This window comes from Helicoverpa armigera, chromosome 11, assembly GCF_030705265.1.
Source record: "Helicoverpa armigera isolate CAAS_96S chromosome 11, ASM3070526v1, whole genome shotgun sequence".
Classification (NCBI taxonomy): Eukaryota; Metazoa; Arthropoda; class Insecta; order Lepidoptera; family Noctuidae; genus Helicoverpa; species Helicoverpa armigera.
The window spans coordinates 7,594,002-7,609,807 of record NC_087130.1 but is presented as its reverse complement, the minus strand read 5'-3'; the positions used below and the strand labels follow the sequence as shown (position 1 = coordinate 7,609,807).

Genomic DNA, 15,806 nt, shown 5'->3' with positions numbered 1-15,806 from the left:
GGATTACAGAGACTCGGCTCACGGCCGGTATCGATTCCCAATGCAATTTATTTTCAGTAAGCACCAAAAGCAATGCGCAAATAAACTTATTTGCGGATAAATATTGAGGTCTGAATAGTTTGCTGCCAACTTTAAGCGAACTTTTTACGGAATTTCGACGTGGCATATGTTTGATGGAATCGGATCAGAGCTTCAAATACTAGACAAGGATTATATATATTTTATATATTATATATATATTTTATATATTTTATATATATATATATTATATATTTTATGTTTTATGTTTATATATATTTTGTATATAGTATTTTATTTTTAGTTTTGTATAAAGATAAGTAGTTTAAGTTTGTATATATGTATAGTGTGTATATTTTAATAAATAATTAAGACAAGGATTTTTGATGAAGAGACTTCGATCAATCTTCAACATATAAACTTACAGCGTTTATCTATTCAGTAAATCCTTCAAATTCAATGACGCTTCCATTCAAAATGTTTACGTTCCCTTACGATTATGATCTATCAATTTGTTCGGAATGGGCGCAGTCGTCTGAATGGACATCACATACGTGCTGGCATTCATATAATTACCTACGATATGTATAACATTACTGATACACAGAACATGTGTCCCACTATTAAGACGATATGTTAACCCGACGGCGCCATATGCAGTAATTTATTCCCAGCTATTATTGTATAACTAAACTGGCCATCTCCACTACGATACAAAAATAAAATCGCTACATGAACTGCAATTTCAAGATGACGCGACTGGTACTAGCAAAAAGAAATATACTTAGCTTGGAAAGAACTCGGTTTTATTTGGTGATATATCTTACAAGGGATCCATTAATGTACGCTCGAAAATGTAGGCAAAAAGGTTGCCCTTTTCAAGAAGACAAATCTCTGTCAGTATTTCGCTTACGTAACAAGCAAATATACATAATGTTATATATTCTTCCAATCATTTCAACGAGTACACAAAAAGAGCGAGAGAAAATCTCTTGAGGAAAAGTTCCTTCCTCAACATTAAGTTTTATTCCTGGGTAAGCAAAACAAAAACATGTTAAGTTTACCGAGTCAAAAGGCGAGCGACGCCATTTCCCACATTTTCATTACGAGCAATGTGTGTTGTTCAGCAATTACTCACAAGTTTTATTACGTTCTCCGTTGCTAATTAACCTGGATAACAGTTATGGTTTTGGCTCTCGCAAGTGCAGTACACGAGTTGAATGCATTTACATTTAGAACAATTTTATTGCTCACTCGCAATAAGCCTATCGATTGAACCCTGACTTTGCATGACATTAAAAATTTGTCGGCAGTCCAACAACTCGGACTAATGTTGAATAATTCATTAGTTGTAGCGTCGATTGAATTAAAGGTTGTATCTCAGTCTCGACATGTTATCGCTGCTCTATTTGCATATCAGACATGTTCCGATGTGCACCAGATGTCACTACATTGCTTTGATATGCTATCAGAACGCGTTAGTGAAATCTATTCATAGGGCAGTGAGTTATTTTGATCTACATTCCTCTATACCGTGACAAATCATTTCGACCAATTTGACACGGATTGCTTGTACGAGAAAATGGGGCAGGGTGGTGGAGACTGAGTACAGCAACATTTCCAAATATGGTGCTCCCGCGCCAAAATATGTTAAATTGTTTGTAAAATATAGCCGCTTTAGATATACCAACACCTCCTCTGTATTATTGCGTCCCTCCCTCTTCCCCTGTACAATAAAGTTAATGCTTTTAAGAATGAGATCTAAAACCGCGGTAGTCAAGCAGAAGCTACGTTTATACCAAGTTGAAATCACGACTTCAGTCAACAATCGCATCACATTTACATACGAATTCTGTATAATACACAATGTAATGTGCATTTGTACGAAGATTTGTAATACAAGGTGACAACTACATACCTATACATAAGCACGAGTTGAAACAACCCAGAAAATTGAGTGTCCTTTATGCAAATGCTTGTTACGTAACCTGCCATTCAACCGAGCTATGTTAATCCGCAGTGGAAACTGGACAATTGCATCAGGTAGTATAACTAACAGCTACATAGAATCACATCTTCGCTCTTAGCAAAGTAACTATGTATATGTAAAGCTTGAAGATAAAGCTCAAGGCAAAAGAGGACAAGACAGATGGCATCGATATTGGCGCCCAACAAGGAATTCTAAGAAGGCAAATCCCATTCGATTCAGTTCGCTACAACGCGACGCCTCCTACCTATTAAACATTCAATGTGCATCGGCTCTTTATCATTTTAGTGCGAGCACGAATGTTAATAGACTCAGTAAAATGTATTTTTATACGCATTATGTCTTAAAATCGTGCGTTGATATCAATTTGTTAGAACGTGACTTGAATTTTATGATGGAAGCGTGCGCGCTCATGCTACTGTAATCCTAAAAAATCGAGCCCCATATGGGGGACACTGAGTAATACTCGCACTTCCAACGAAAGATTAATGAGTTTGAGTGGAGCTTTCTATTTTTCACTCATAAATACGTCCTTATAACGTCAAACAGTAACCCTCTTTACGCCATATTACAGCTGAAAGATTTTTGGATGTGCTATAAAAAGGATAGTTTAAAGCATTCGTAATTATTGCCAATAAATCTTCCTTTATGAAATGAAGTCAGTCATAAAACGAAAATGTTTGTCTTTCCACTAAAACGATGCTAACTACCAAAGGATAAACGACAGCAAAAAGATTGACTTCTTTGTAAACAAAGAAGCTGTCAGTCGATAAAGGTTTATCGTCCTCGCTAACAGGGATGAAAATAAAACCTTTATCTATTCAGAGGAAATTCAATTATCTGTAACATAGTTACTGGTTGAAACGGCGGAGTAACGTCCGGCCGAAACGGGGAAGTTGGTAGGAGCCCGCCCCAGGCTGGGTGCGGTAGTTAGCAGTTGTTTGCATACATCCCAAAGCCCCTTTTTGTCCCGTCCTGAATAATGGTATTGTTAATAGCTGCGTATAATACACGTATAGTATATACAGCGATCGTATATGGACCCACAAGTATTTATATACGTAAGAAGTGATTTACCGCAGCCCCGATGACATAGAAAGTTCCGATGCTGCGGTACAACGCAGTATATTTAAATGTATGCTCCATCTATTTCAGCAGCTTTATCTTTATGTAATTTATTTTTGTCTTTGTGATATTTTAATATTCAATTAGCATAGATTATGCTTTCTCTCGCTTTGCTAATCTGTCCTTTTATAATTTATTATTCTGCTCATTTTATTTTCACTTATAATACCACAAGAGCTTCAAAATTATCGGGTATTTTCCGATAGGTTCGTTGCAAACAAATGAAGGAGTCAAGTTTTTCAGGTTAAAAAATAACGAGCGCGAAGCGCAGTGATTTCCTGAAAACTTGACGACTATTGTTGCAGAAGGGGAATGCCAATAATTATCGTGTGTATTCGGGAGATATTTTTCCGTCCCAAATGTCGGCCACAACCTGTCAGTTTGACGTAGCAACGACCAGAGAAAATATTCAAAAAATTTTCAGTATAATACCATGTAGGTTGTACCACGTGACGTCGAATGGTGCAATTCTATTGGTCGATATTTGGGTCGGAAAAATAATCAATAGAATTCATTGGTTATTTTGTCTTTGTTATTTTTTATTGAAATGCACAGCATGATGTCCGACAAGCGACTTATATGGTCTTTGTTATCTTTTTAGTCATTTTTCTTGATGTTCCTTGCGAAACAGTCTAGCTAGTAGGTACATTATTATAATACCAATCCAGTCCATTTTAGAATTCATGTCAGTAAAACGTAGCGAACGTGATTGGTTTCCCAGTTCGACAAATTCATTCTATGAATGTAATATTAGCACATTGGCACGTGCTTTGCTACTTCGATAAGCCCTTTTATCTTTCCCAAATAATCTAGTCAGACATGACTAGATTCAGATTGCCAATCTCCTTCGAAGGAACAGGTAGAGGGAAATATTTAATTACCGACGACTTACTGGTCCAAGGAAATACTTTTTACTGAATATAGAGCCCTTCTTTATAATGGATTTAGAAACTAAATTAGACAGTAAAAATGCTGGTAGTGTGGCAGTCTTTCCATTCGTCCATAAGTGAGTGTTCGCGTTTGCATGGCCGCATGGTGCACTACTAAAAGTAATTGTAACAGGATACTGCTCATGCGACGACGCCGGCGTGTCGTGTCTATCCAGCTCTCCTCTAACCACCGATACATAAACACTTGGCCACCAGACCAACCACTTTCGCGAAACGTGGACCGGCTTTTAGCAAAAATTTGATCAGTGAAAGTCAAGTCTGATACGTAGTTCGCATACGCCGCTCTCAAGGGAACATTTGATTAATTTAATCGATAGTCACGCTAGAATAAGTGCATCATATATCAAAGAAATTTTAATAGAGATTTTGCATAATATGCTATTAAGATTTGTTATGTTCCCCCAAAGTAGGACGACTATTAATGGAAGCTCGTAGACTCGGATGGCTTCGATACGCAGTATCTGCGTCTTACTATATGATGGCCTTTCCTTTTTCTTTTTAATGCTGTCAGCGAAGCACATTTAATTAACAAAATTGTAATTTATGTGTCGTTGTTTCTGGCCGCTTCAAAAGACCAGACAATATTTCACCGCAGCGATAACTGCAGACTTAACAACAGTCATTTATATTAACTTATCTGAAAAATACCAACCGGACAGGATCTTCGTTGAACCTTATTTATCAGATGGCAGCGATATACACGATATCTCGTTATATTATTTACCTTTCTTTAGATATTATTACTGAACCAGATTCTACGTCTATCAATTTAGTAGCTAGAGATCAATATAATTTCCATTAGCGTTAAAATCAAGTTGTTATCTTTCCATTAAAATCGCCTTATCGGGTTCTTTGGGCATTACTACATCGTAAACACGATATTCGGTTTCTAATCATTAAATTAAATATTGGAGCAGTTTTTACGACTATGCAAAACGGATTTAAAGCAGTTTCCATTATCCAAATTACTTCAATTTAAAGTGTTTGGATCAATGATACAATTCAAATAGCTAAGGTAGTTTGTCATATAAATGTTAGATTGCATAGGTAGGGGAGTGCATATCTAGAGAAGCAATATACTTAGCGGGCAGTAGCTCGGGTCGCTATCGTCTGATATGGAGTCAATTTGCAGTAATGCGGCGGGCAGGTTCAAGTTACTTTTTATAACACACTCGAGGTCGTTGACTCGAGACTAAACAACACATAGTGCTTACTGCAAGGTGTCAATGCACCGGGAAAACATACAACCTTCGTTACAATTAGGTATTGTTGAAAGACCGCGAAAGTTGCATCTTCCGCGGATCGATTGTTTTCTTCTAAAAATCGAAAATGTGAACAATGTGCAACTCACATTTAAGTTGATGCCAGATTCCAGCGAAAACGCATTGCAAGTGAATTAAAGTAAAATTTCGTAGCGTAAATCAAGTCAATTCCAATTCTGAAAGGCTCTATCACTTGTTGAACAAAGATCACTTACGCCCTTTCAGTTGCGACCAAGCCAGTGCGTGCCAAGTGCGTCCTAAACCTTCTGATAATACTCATATCAGTATCAATATAAGAGCTATTGGTGCAATAGTTGCACGTGCGTCAAACGGTATCAGCTATCGACAGGGCTGCCTGAACTTGTTCTAACAACTATATGTGAAAAATGTTATATGTACTGACTTACGTCACACCTACACTCATTTAGAATTCCTGTGTTATATTCAACAGTCAGCAGTAATAATGTTACTGCTACGTAATGTCACCTTATTCTCTTTCAGCGATTGTTGTCGTGTTAGAGTAATTTCGCGTCGAGCAGGTTTAGAAGAGATACTTAAAGGTTACGTGCATGTAAAAAACTACAGTCCCAGCCAGCTTAATTGTTGCTAAATATGCAATCAAGATAAAAGAACTACCGCAATATATTACTTGTCTCTTAATCTTAATGTATTCTTAGAAATGCTTCCAGGCTACATGTGGCTTTAGAAAGATCAAATGATAAACGACATCGCAAAATGGACCGGTTCAAAAAGTCATCAGAATACAGCGAGTGACATCCCGCTGTCGCCGACCAGCCGCTGCGATTTATCATCCTCTTGTATAGGCACTCTAATTGCGACAACTTGTCGCCATGTCCAATCGTAAAGACGATATCTCCCCTTATTCCGCGCCGCGCCCTGCGACACTGCGACAGCCCTTATTTCATTTAAACTTCCTCCGATCCAAAGCCAACTTTCTGAAATGCTATGCAATTTCGTAAAAGTGCTGTTTATTCCCCATTTAAAGGTCAATGAACCGCAATTAGCAGTTAAGTAATTATTCTTCAGGCACCTCTAGAGGGTTCGTTGGATGAATTTTAATTAGGAACTGTATACAATTTAAATCTCAGAGCCACATTAATTATGATGGAATATAAAGGGAGAAGGACGTTGCTTGGATAAACAAGTTTAGTACAATGGGCTCATCAGACGGAGCGGATTAGTACACGTGTAGTGTAACATGAGACCGAATTACCTACATTATAATTACACGGCCCAGTCTACTCGACTGCGCAAGTCTGCATTACACAGTACACTGTCTATTTGCATTTCGCACGTACTTAGTCCTCTAATGTTATTTGTCACAGTTACCTACTAAGCAATAAATGTCGCTTCGGATAGATTGATGATTAGGATTATTGATTTATTACTCTACATCTAGGTCGATAGGACCGGGCTAAGCGCTGCAAAATCGCGAGAGCTCGCCTGATCTATTGACCCGCCATATAAAACCGCTCGAACGTTTATTAGCAAAGTCAAGATCGTCTTTTACGATGATGTTGACTGGCTGGAGCTCAGTTTATCTAGGTTACTAATACGATAACATCTGAAGGTGATCCCCGAGTTACAGTCCAAATTAATTTTTCGCCTGTTGATAATGACCATGATCTTGCACTTTTATCACAATACATCTGTTGTTTACGCTGGCAAATAATATGTTCTACTATTTAAACCGTTGCAAAATTGTACCGTTTCAAATTAATCTTGTTTTGTTGTTTAAATGGTTTGTTTGGTCAGAAATGATTGTGCGAGCTTTGTGGGCACGGTCCAAGCGGACGCGGGTCAATATTTTACCAATCCTTCACGGTCACTGGAAGCCCTTTGTTTTGTTGTTTTCATTTTAAACAGGAATTGGATCATAAAGCGAACTCCATTAAACTAAACGCTATTTTCGAGGAATTCTTGCGTTTTCGGGAACACTTGCGGATATTTGCGTTTTAATTAAACTTGGACCCAGCGTTTAGTTTGACGTACGTACTTCATGAATAGTTTTACATATAAAGTGAACACAAAATAAGTGACTCACACAAAGTTGTTAATCACTGCCGATTATCAGTTACCGAAGAGCTATCTTCATCACCAAAAGTCCGTCGTCTCTGCATTTAGTTTTATACTTTAAAATGATTACTGCCTATAAAAGCGACAGAGCTAGATATACAACTTACCCTTATGTAAAAGCACTTGACACGGGAGCGACTGACGTTAGATAAAAAATATTCTAGTCTGCAAGGAATGTACTCCATAACCATTTATATCTTCATGGCGAGCGAGCGACGTGTCGCGGTGTCCACAGCTATTCAACATGTGCTCTTACGGAATGGACCACAATCCGAGTGCAATTGCCACTTGTCCGTATTAGCTTTCAATGATATAGGGGCTTAAGTGCAAGAAGCCATTAAGTCGACATTAGATTGCCTGCAGGCGAGCGCGTCGCCTCGCTTGCCAGGGGCCAGCGTTTGATTAGCTTGTTATACGGAGTATTTGCTCTGTTTTTCGCGGCGTGTCTTATCTATGCAAGACCGTCGCCCCATATCATCTCACAAGACCAATACATACGTGATACGAATCTGTGCTGATGGCAGATACGTTATGTTTTCATAACCGCCTTAATGTAATGCTACGTTAAATAAGAATCTGGTTCTCTTAAAAGTAATATGTATAAATAAAAGTCTGATAATGTATTTCGTGTCCTACAATAATTAAGATTGAGATAGTATCTTGCAAATAATTGCTGTAAATTATGGACTCGTGAAAACAACTGCTGACGAAGTTGAAAGGTTAACAGGGTTATTGTGATGCTTTGTATCGAGTGGTGACTCGTGACGGAGATGTCCTTAAGTCCTCGTGCTAGGCAAGGGGAGAGGGCTGCGCTGCGCGCGCGCCGGCCTCGATGTGCCGCCTTATATGGCGCTGGCGGCCGACGGGCTCCGCGCCGCCTTGCGACAGCACAGGTATTTTAGGCTCAGGCCCTAAATTGTTTACGTGCAACACGCATGCGGTTAATTTCATTTAAAATGTCATGGTGCTGCTTAACAAGTGTTACACTTGCATGTAATATCACGACCTGCAGCAGAGATCTCAATTAATCACTTCTGGTTACAGTTAATCGGTTTGTAAATGGTATTTCAATCATGACAGATATTGTTTGGTATAGAAACGTCATTCCAGAATAGGAATGCAAGAAAATACAAAGGACAAATTCCTAAGCCAATCGCGAGCAATCGTAAAAAACAATTTTTAATGACATTGCCAAAAATGTCACCGATTTCCAAACTAGGTCGAACAATCGAAGGTTCGAGAGATACAGGAGCGATGTGTCATTATGTAGCCTAATAAGGGTGTCGGGAGCATTCCCTGCGTGGTGCAAAGGACGCCGCCGAGGACGGCCCGCAAGAACCTCCCGAATACTGGTCCTGGTTATTTAAGGAACAGCCAGTTCTCCGAAACCACGCACGCGATGCACGTAGTTATCGTAATTTGGATGCTTTTGATTTTTTGCCGAACTCGCTTTGGCATTGAAAGGAAAACATTTCTCGAACTGAGTGCTGATTCTGAGTTTTGTCAGTTTACGCGCTCGATACGTAATTATAACTTGGCTGAAGTAAAGAGTCGTATGCTACATGACATGATTAGAATATAGCACGTTCATTCATTTTTCCGGATAATGACGTTTACTATTTCGCAAGTGAGCGCGTTTATAATACAACCAAGTGTCGATGACAGCTTTCATTACATAAACAGTTCTAAAATTAATGCTACGTCATTAAGTTGTATGATAATTTACGCATCGAGAAAGTTAACTTGCAAAACTCGGAATCAGCACTCTGTTTTCGTTGTTCACGTTTTTGAGGTAATGACGTAATTCAATAAAATTATAAGTTCATTTTGAAGAATTATGAGCGTCTTAGTTTCGCAGGACTATCACCATTTAATTCCTATGTTAACTGTTGACACCAAAATAACAGAGCGACAATCCAAGTTTAATCACAAAACTCAGTCTTGTAGATTGGAATGGAATAATGTAATATGATAATTACTTCACATGTCGCTAATGAAATCGCTTTTACTGTGTTAAACCGTTTAACCGCCGCGTTATGAAACTTTTTCCGACAAAAATACAACAGCGAGCTAACTATGTCACGTTCCGTTTACGCTACTAGAGGTAGGTAAATAAAATACTTTCTTCAAAATACAATACATTGTCTTCAGTAGGTAAGGAATGCCACATAAAGTACTAAATGTTCGAGAACCAAAACAGAACCGCACACTTATCGCTTATCGATACATTATCAGCATCGATAAAGGTAGTGTACAAAGTGCGGATATCTACGAATCGAACGAGATAAGCCTGCAATGTATATTGTAAATGTATGGACGGAGTGTGAATGTGTGAACACTCGATACACTCGATACATCGCAATGCAACTTGAGTAAGGATGCGTTCAAAACAATTTTGTTGTTGTTCACTGATGTATTAATATCGATGTTCTAAATGATAACGAAATACTTGAAATTAGATAATTATGATGATTACTTACGCTTTTGTGACGAAGTACCTACTAATAAAATTTATAGCTAATAGCTAATGTAGAAACTACAGACTATTTGGCGGAGTTACTTCAGTACAATGAAAACATAAATAACGTCACAGTCATTTTGTCTGAAAGACTGAGGTACTAAGTTTAAGTTGCATCGTCGAGCGTGTTGCCATCGACCATCAAATCTTGAGTCCAAAGTGCTACTGAAAAATTCCTCAGGCATGCAAACTATAAAACTTTGCCCGACTCGGCAATCGAGCCCAGGAGTGCTCAGCAGTAGCTGTAACGACCACTACACAGACAGACGGATCCCAATGAATATTCAGACGGTAATATCCAAGTCTGACTCGCGTACTGACTACTAGGTACGAGACACATTACGGCAACAATTACCAATATTACCATATCCAGTAATGACAGTTCGAAGCGATTGCTTAAACGAACTTGTACGTATCACGCACGGGACATACTGGCAAGTTATATGAGCAAATCTTTGTAGATTGTAGATTTTTTTATGTAATTGGCAAGTTATTTTTAAGAAATTATTGGACTGATAAAAATGTAGGATGCTAGAAATAACTTCTGGATCCTAAAAATATTAAATTTTCCCTACAAATAGGCAAATGTGGCAGCCAGAAGTTTACATTACATCGTCCAAATAAAAGTTGAATGATTTTTGATGGTAGGTGAGTGCATCACTTGAAAGGGAAATGTTCGCAATATTTCAAATAAGGTTTTCAGCAAAAGCAATATTGGAAAAGCTAAATGAAAAAATCCCGAAAAAAGGCAGTTTGAACAATGGAGAATGTAGCCAATAGTATTATATATGGATTTTAGTTAATACTTTTGTCAGTAAATGTCCGTAAAATGCTATCCCAGTTTTAAACAACATTTAAAGTTTCACCTTGAATATTTTCAGCGTGCTTTTCAGTACCACGGCTTTCATCAAAATTGCTTTTATCTTTACAGTATTGCACAAACGGACAGACGGAGTGACTTCGAATTTATAACATTAGTAAAGATAAATGCAGCATAATGTTCGACGCCAATGCTCGATCGATTATCATAATAGGGCCAGGTAAGATGCAGACAATGTGCTTACGATAAGCTTACCGCCTCAGGATAACCTAGTTAGCGGAAAGGATTCTTATGTTCTTAAGTGGTACCGTGAAATCGGTGGTGGAGTAGATATATCATGGTTTTTTTTTCAATAATATGTTAAAGTAATAAAGTTTCTACATGTAAAGGATATGTCTAAAATGCTAATGTTGAGTATTAATTTTGCAAAGCAGAAACTAGAACCATCTCTACAAATTTATCTTTTCAGTTTTAATTGATATTCGTGGGAATATCCTTCTAATATTATAGATGTGAAAGTTTGTGAGAATGTATGGATGTATGTTTGTTCTTCTTTCACGCAAAAACGACTGAACCGATTTGGTATGTAGATAGGTGATACCCTGGATAGTAATGTAATTTAAAGTATAGGACAATGGCATTGTTCTTGCAACAGCAATTTATGAAAATCAAAAATAAAGAAATGAGACTAAAATGAAACTGTACCTAAGTAGGTACTTATAATATGAACAGACTACAGCCTTTTCAGGAAGACAGGAGATCATGTTTCGAGAAGTTATTATTATTCGATAAGGTTACAAAGGTTATTACGCCTACTTAAAACATTAATTTCATACGTTTTCGCAGTACAAACCTACCTACACAACATTTTAAGTAGAATTTATTTCACTTCCTTACTGATTCTAAAGTGTAGGCGTTACACTTAAAATTAATAAGCGTATTTAGTATTTCATTTTACGGTTAGGCCTTAAAAATTTAACAGTTTACCTGAAATTGAACAACGAATAACTTTCGCACCTAAAGTTATTCATTTAAAGTAATTATTCGCAATTATACTTTAATTAATTAACTTCATATAATATTGTAATCAGTTATGTTATCTGTGGAATTATTTACATTACGTCATCATGACATGGACTGAAGGTTGATTAAATAGATCAAGATGCTTTTTAATGAGCACTGTGATCTAGTTATTTTATCTTAAATACCTCTCTACATAATTATTTACTTTATCTAATATCTATTTTAGTATATTTACTTCTGACATTCGATAAAAACACGCACGAAGGTAAAGGTACTTGCTTATGGAATCAAATTATTATGACAATCTAATGTAGGTAAAATAAGTAATGAAACTAAAAGAAACAGTTCAGTACCCAAATACAAGATAAACTGTGGGCATATAAGGCTTACTTAAATAAATATTTAATGAGATTAGAAAGAAAGATCATAAAGGTGGATAGGTTCTTAATTGCCAATAAAAATAATTGTTTAGCAGAATCTCATAAAAATCGAATTTAGAATACAATCCGAATTCCATTTCTAAACGTGGTCCTGTCTTACAGTCATAAAAAAGATCTTTCCCATATAAGCCTGTGGAAGGGCATTCTTCTTCAGTGCAAAGTCACGCGTATCGACGCTTACTTTTTGTTCAAGCAATCTTTTACGCGACCCTAGCTGCCTTATACAGAAAACCTGGTGAAAAACAACCAGACTACTACAGTACAGCGCCACACAATAAACATTGAATTATTCTTCATAAAGTTTTTATTAACATCGTAAAACCTTTTTACTGTGGCTTTAAGTTTCAATAAATGCAACTAGTCCTTTTGTTTCTTATGAGTTTGATTTATCGTATTAATTTTGAAGATTGTTATTGAATGAAAGTTGGCTTTTCACAATATTTTTCAAGATTATGACAGCTTATTGCTGTCACATTAGTAGTTTTATTTTATTTTTATTTTTTTTTAACTAAGCCTTTGTTCAAAAGAGGTTGTCTATCTTAGTGCTGGCTGCATGTACGTAAAGGTAACTCGGCCTACAGATAAACGTCGCTTCTCAGAAGTTATGAGTCACGTTAGAATCATGCAAATTTCTGTTAGTTGTACCTATACGGACATCGAACGGACTATCTAGACGTGTGACCCTATTTACTTAAGAATCATAATTGGCGTTACAGTTACACGTGCTTTTAGAAATAATTATTAAATTCTACGGGACGTCTGCGCAGTTGCCATAACAACCTTTTTGAAGAGTTCATTAAAACTTGCACGCTAAAGAAAAGTAGGACTGTCTCTTAGTCTCAAAGTACACCACTTCCCGTTTTTCTAATTATACATCGCATTTAGTTCGAGAAAACTAGCTTAATAGCGGTTGCTAACGAAGACCCGTTTCACTACAAAATACACGGTATCGCTACTTAGCGTAAGGTAATGTGACCGCGTATCCTAGCACCATAGACAGTAGACTAAAGAAGTGTAAGTAAGGTTGCCCAAAATAGCCGGTAGCAACCTTGCACCCCGCCTGATGGATCAATAGAGCCTTGAACTTACCGCCGCACGACAAACTTAGCGCAGCCAGTTTACGATTTTATTTACTTACGATAAGCAGTAAGTAGAACTAAACTGTACACACATAATAAGGTGCTATATAAACATACTTGTTTGCTGTCCAGAAATGTAACTTGTATCTTTACTTTGTTGTGAAATATAAGAGTGTGAGACGCTTTCAAATCTACCATTTCTTTAAACACAGGTGTAGCTAGCAATTTACTTTCCCAGATATTTTTTTAACCAAACGTTACTATAATTCGATACTAACAGTAATAAATCATCTTTCTTTCATATACGATTATACGTGCCTGTCATCTTCCTTTTAGCGGCACCACATCTATCGACAAAATTATCTTAATGTTTGATCAAGCGGATTACTAGTTAGGTCTTAATACCAGTCATAGATCTTCTTAGAAACATTTGTGCAAACGATGTAGGTATCTCCGATCTTAATTATTAGTGTTGGACGGGGTCGTTTCGGCTCATACATGTGCTCAAACAAATTAATTGGAATGGGCACGCTCACGACTTGTCAATATCAATATAAATTGTTCGCCCACATCCTGTATGGGGAGCTTCTAATGTTATTTGTGGCTGTAGACATAGACTAATTAACTTTTATTCTATATTTATAGATAAAGCTCTTGTTTATAGCTATTTGCGAAAAGCAAATTATCCACGATAGCGTTTGTTAATAACATTTGTATGCCTCTACCAGACCCCGGGACTACAGAGTCCCGGATTTTTGGGAGGTTATTGTCATACCCACTATGCCCATACGATGGGAAAAAAATAATTAATTGTGGGTCGCGTGAATCCTTTTACTGACATGGGCATAATGAGTTCATTTAATCAGACCGTCTCACCATTTTGGTATACATATTTTTTTTCACAAATTCAGGCAAAATTTTGCGTCACCTCAGATTAGTAGAACTTGGTGTTGTGTTGAGATCAACAACCTGTTTACTTAATCCTAGAAGGTACATTGAGGTTCATTTTTACTGCGACTTCGATCCACTTGCCTTGAGTTACTCATGTGCCTTGAGCCCAATTCTGCTAAGTGTCAGCCTCAAGTATACGATCATGTAAATCTATACTAAGTAAATATAATAATGTGATATAGTCGTAGTTATACGTAAAGATACCGTTACATAGAAAGAGTCACACTAACTTGCTACGATCGCAATTTAGAATTGCACATATTGATACATTATTTTTAGATTCTTAGAAGTTAGAAGTGGCTTTACAACCTGTCTAGATGTCGATGTCGTGTGTGCATGGACTCAATAATTTATGGTGTTCTACTGAATATTAAAGAGGTTCTTAGAATCTTTAGAATGAATGGGAAAATGTTTGACTAAGTAGTTGAAAGTATTAAACTAATAAGAACACCTTAAAGTAACAACTTTTTGGCAAAAAAATATGTGGTAGTGCAACCGCCAAGTTCTTCTCTCGGTGGTACCAATATAACTTTTTTGTCCCATAAATAAGCATGTGCAAAATCTTTCTTACAAAAAAGATTCAAAATAAACAAATAAGGTAATAGGTAGGTACCTGCTAAACTTTATTTAGTTTTTTTTTCTCTAGATTGGAAGCATCCTACATCTATATCTATTACGATAATAATTTAATAATAGCTTTAATTTATCTAAAGGAGATACAGGTCAGTGCGCCAAACGCAATAAAGCTGTCACCGCATCCTTGCATAATAGTTATTTTTAGACGTCTGCGAGACAAAATCAATATTTGTGCGTAAGCATCTGTGATTTGTGAGAAACTGCTGCTGATAACAAGTTGAACGGTTTGCGTACAGACATAGGCAGGTAGGTACCTAATATCGTTCGTCACGATCAGTCATGCTGTTTACTAATGTAGGTACCTACTAGAGCTACGCAAGTACATAACCCATGAAACTTCGACTAAGTACTTATCAGTCCGTATCAGGTGACAACCGACAATGCCGACGAAGATGTGTCGAAATTCAGCCATTTTATCAAAAATATAAAACATGTGTAAAATGATATCAACACTATTTACACCTTTGAGCATAATAATTGATGCTTGAATAAGGAGACCCCAAAATTTGCAATAATAGGCTTAATTATTGTTAATATCGGACACGATAATGTTGATATTTTATATAGCATGTGAATGTTATCATAAAGTTACGTAGCTGATATGTTTAGCAAGGTTTTAATGCCAATTTAATTCCAGTCTTCCATAGGTAGGTACCATTTTATAATCCCAATATGTGCCCAACCTCTTAACCCCGAAGGACTGGATAGAGGTTACTAACAAGGGTATTGAACTAGCGACCTTCAGTTCATGTCATCATGGTCACTATAAATTAAAAGAAAAAACATTAACACGCAAAAGGAATACGTAAATCTTTCCCCAGGGAAAAGCTCTACTATTTTCGCAAAAAAAATGTTAAGTAGGTATGTCCTAAAGCCTGCAATTTTATTGTAGGTACCCTT

The 15,806-nt window shown here is 36.9% G+C and overlaps 1 protein-coding gene across 2 annotated transcripts in view; it reads right to left on the bottom strand.

Moving 5' to 3' along the window:
- Positions 1 to 15,806, bottom strand: part of LOC110378065 (breast cancer anti-estrogen resistance protein 1) — a 58,248-nt gene that overhangs the window by 39,630 nt on the left and 2,812 nt on the right. The gene's annotated exons all lie outside the window — the stretch shown is intronic.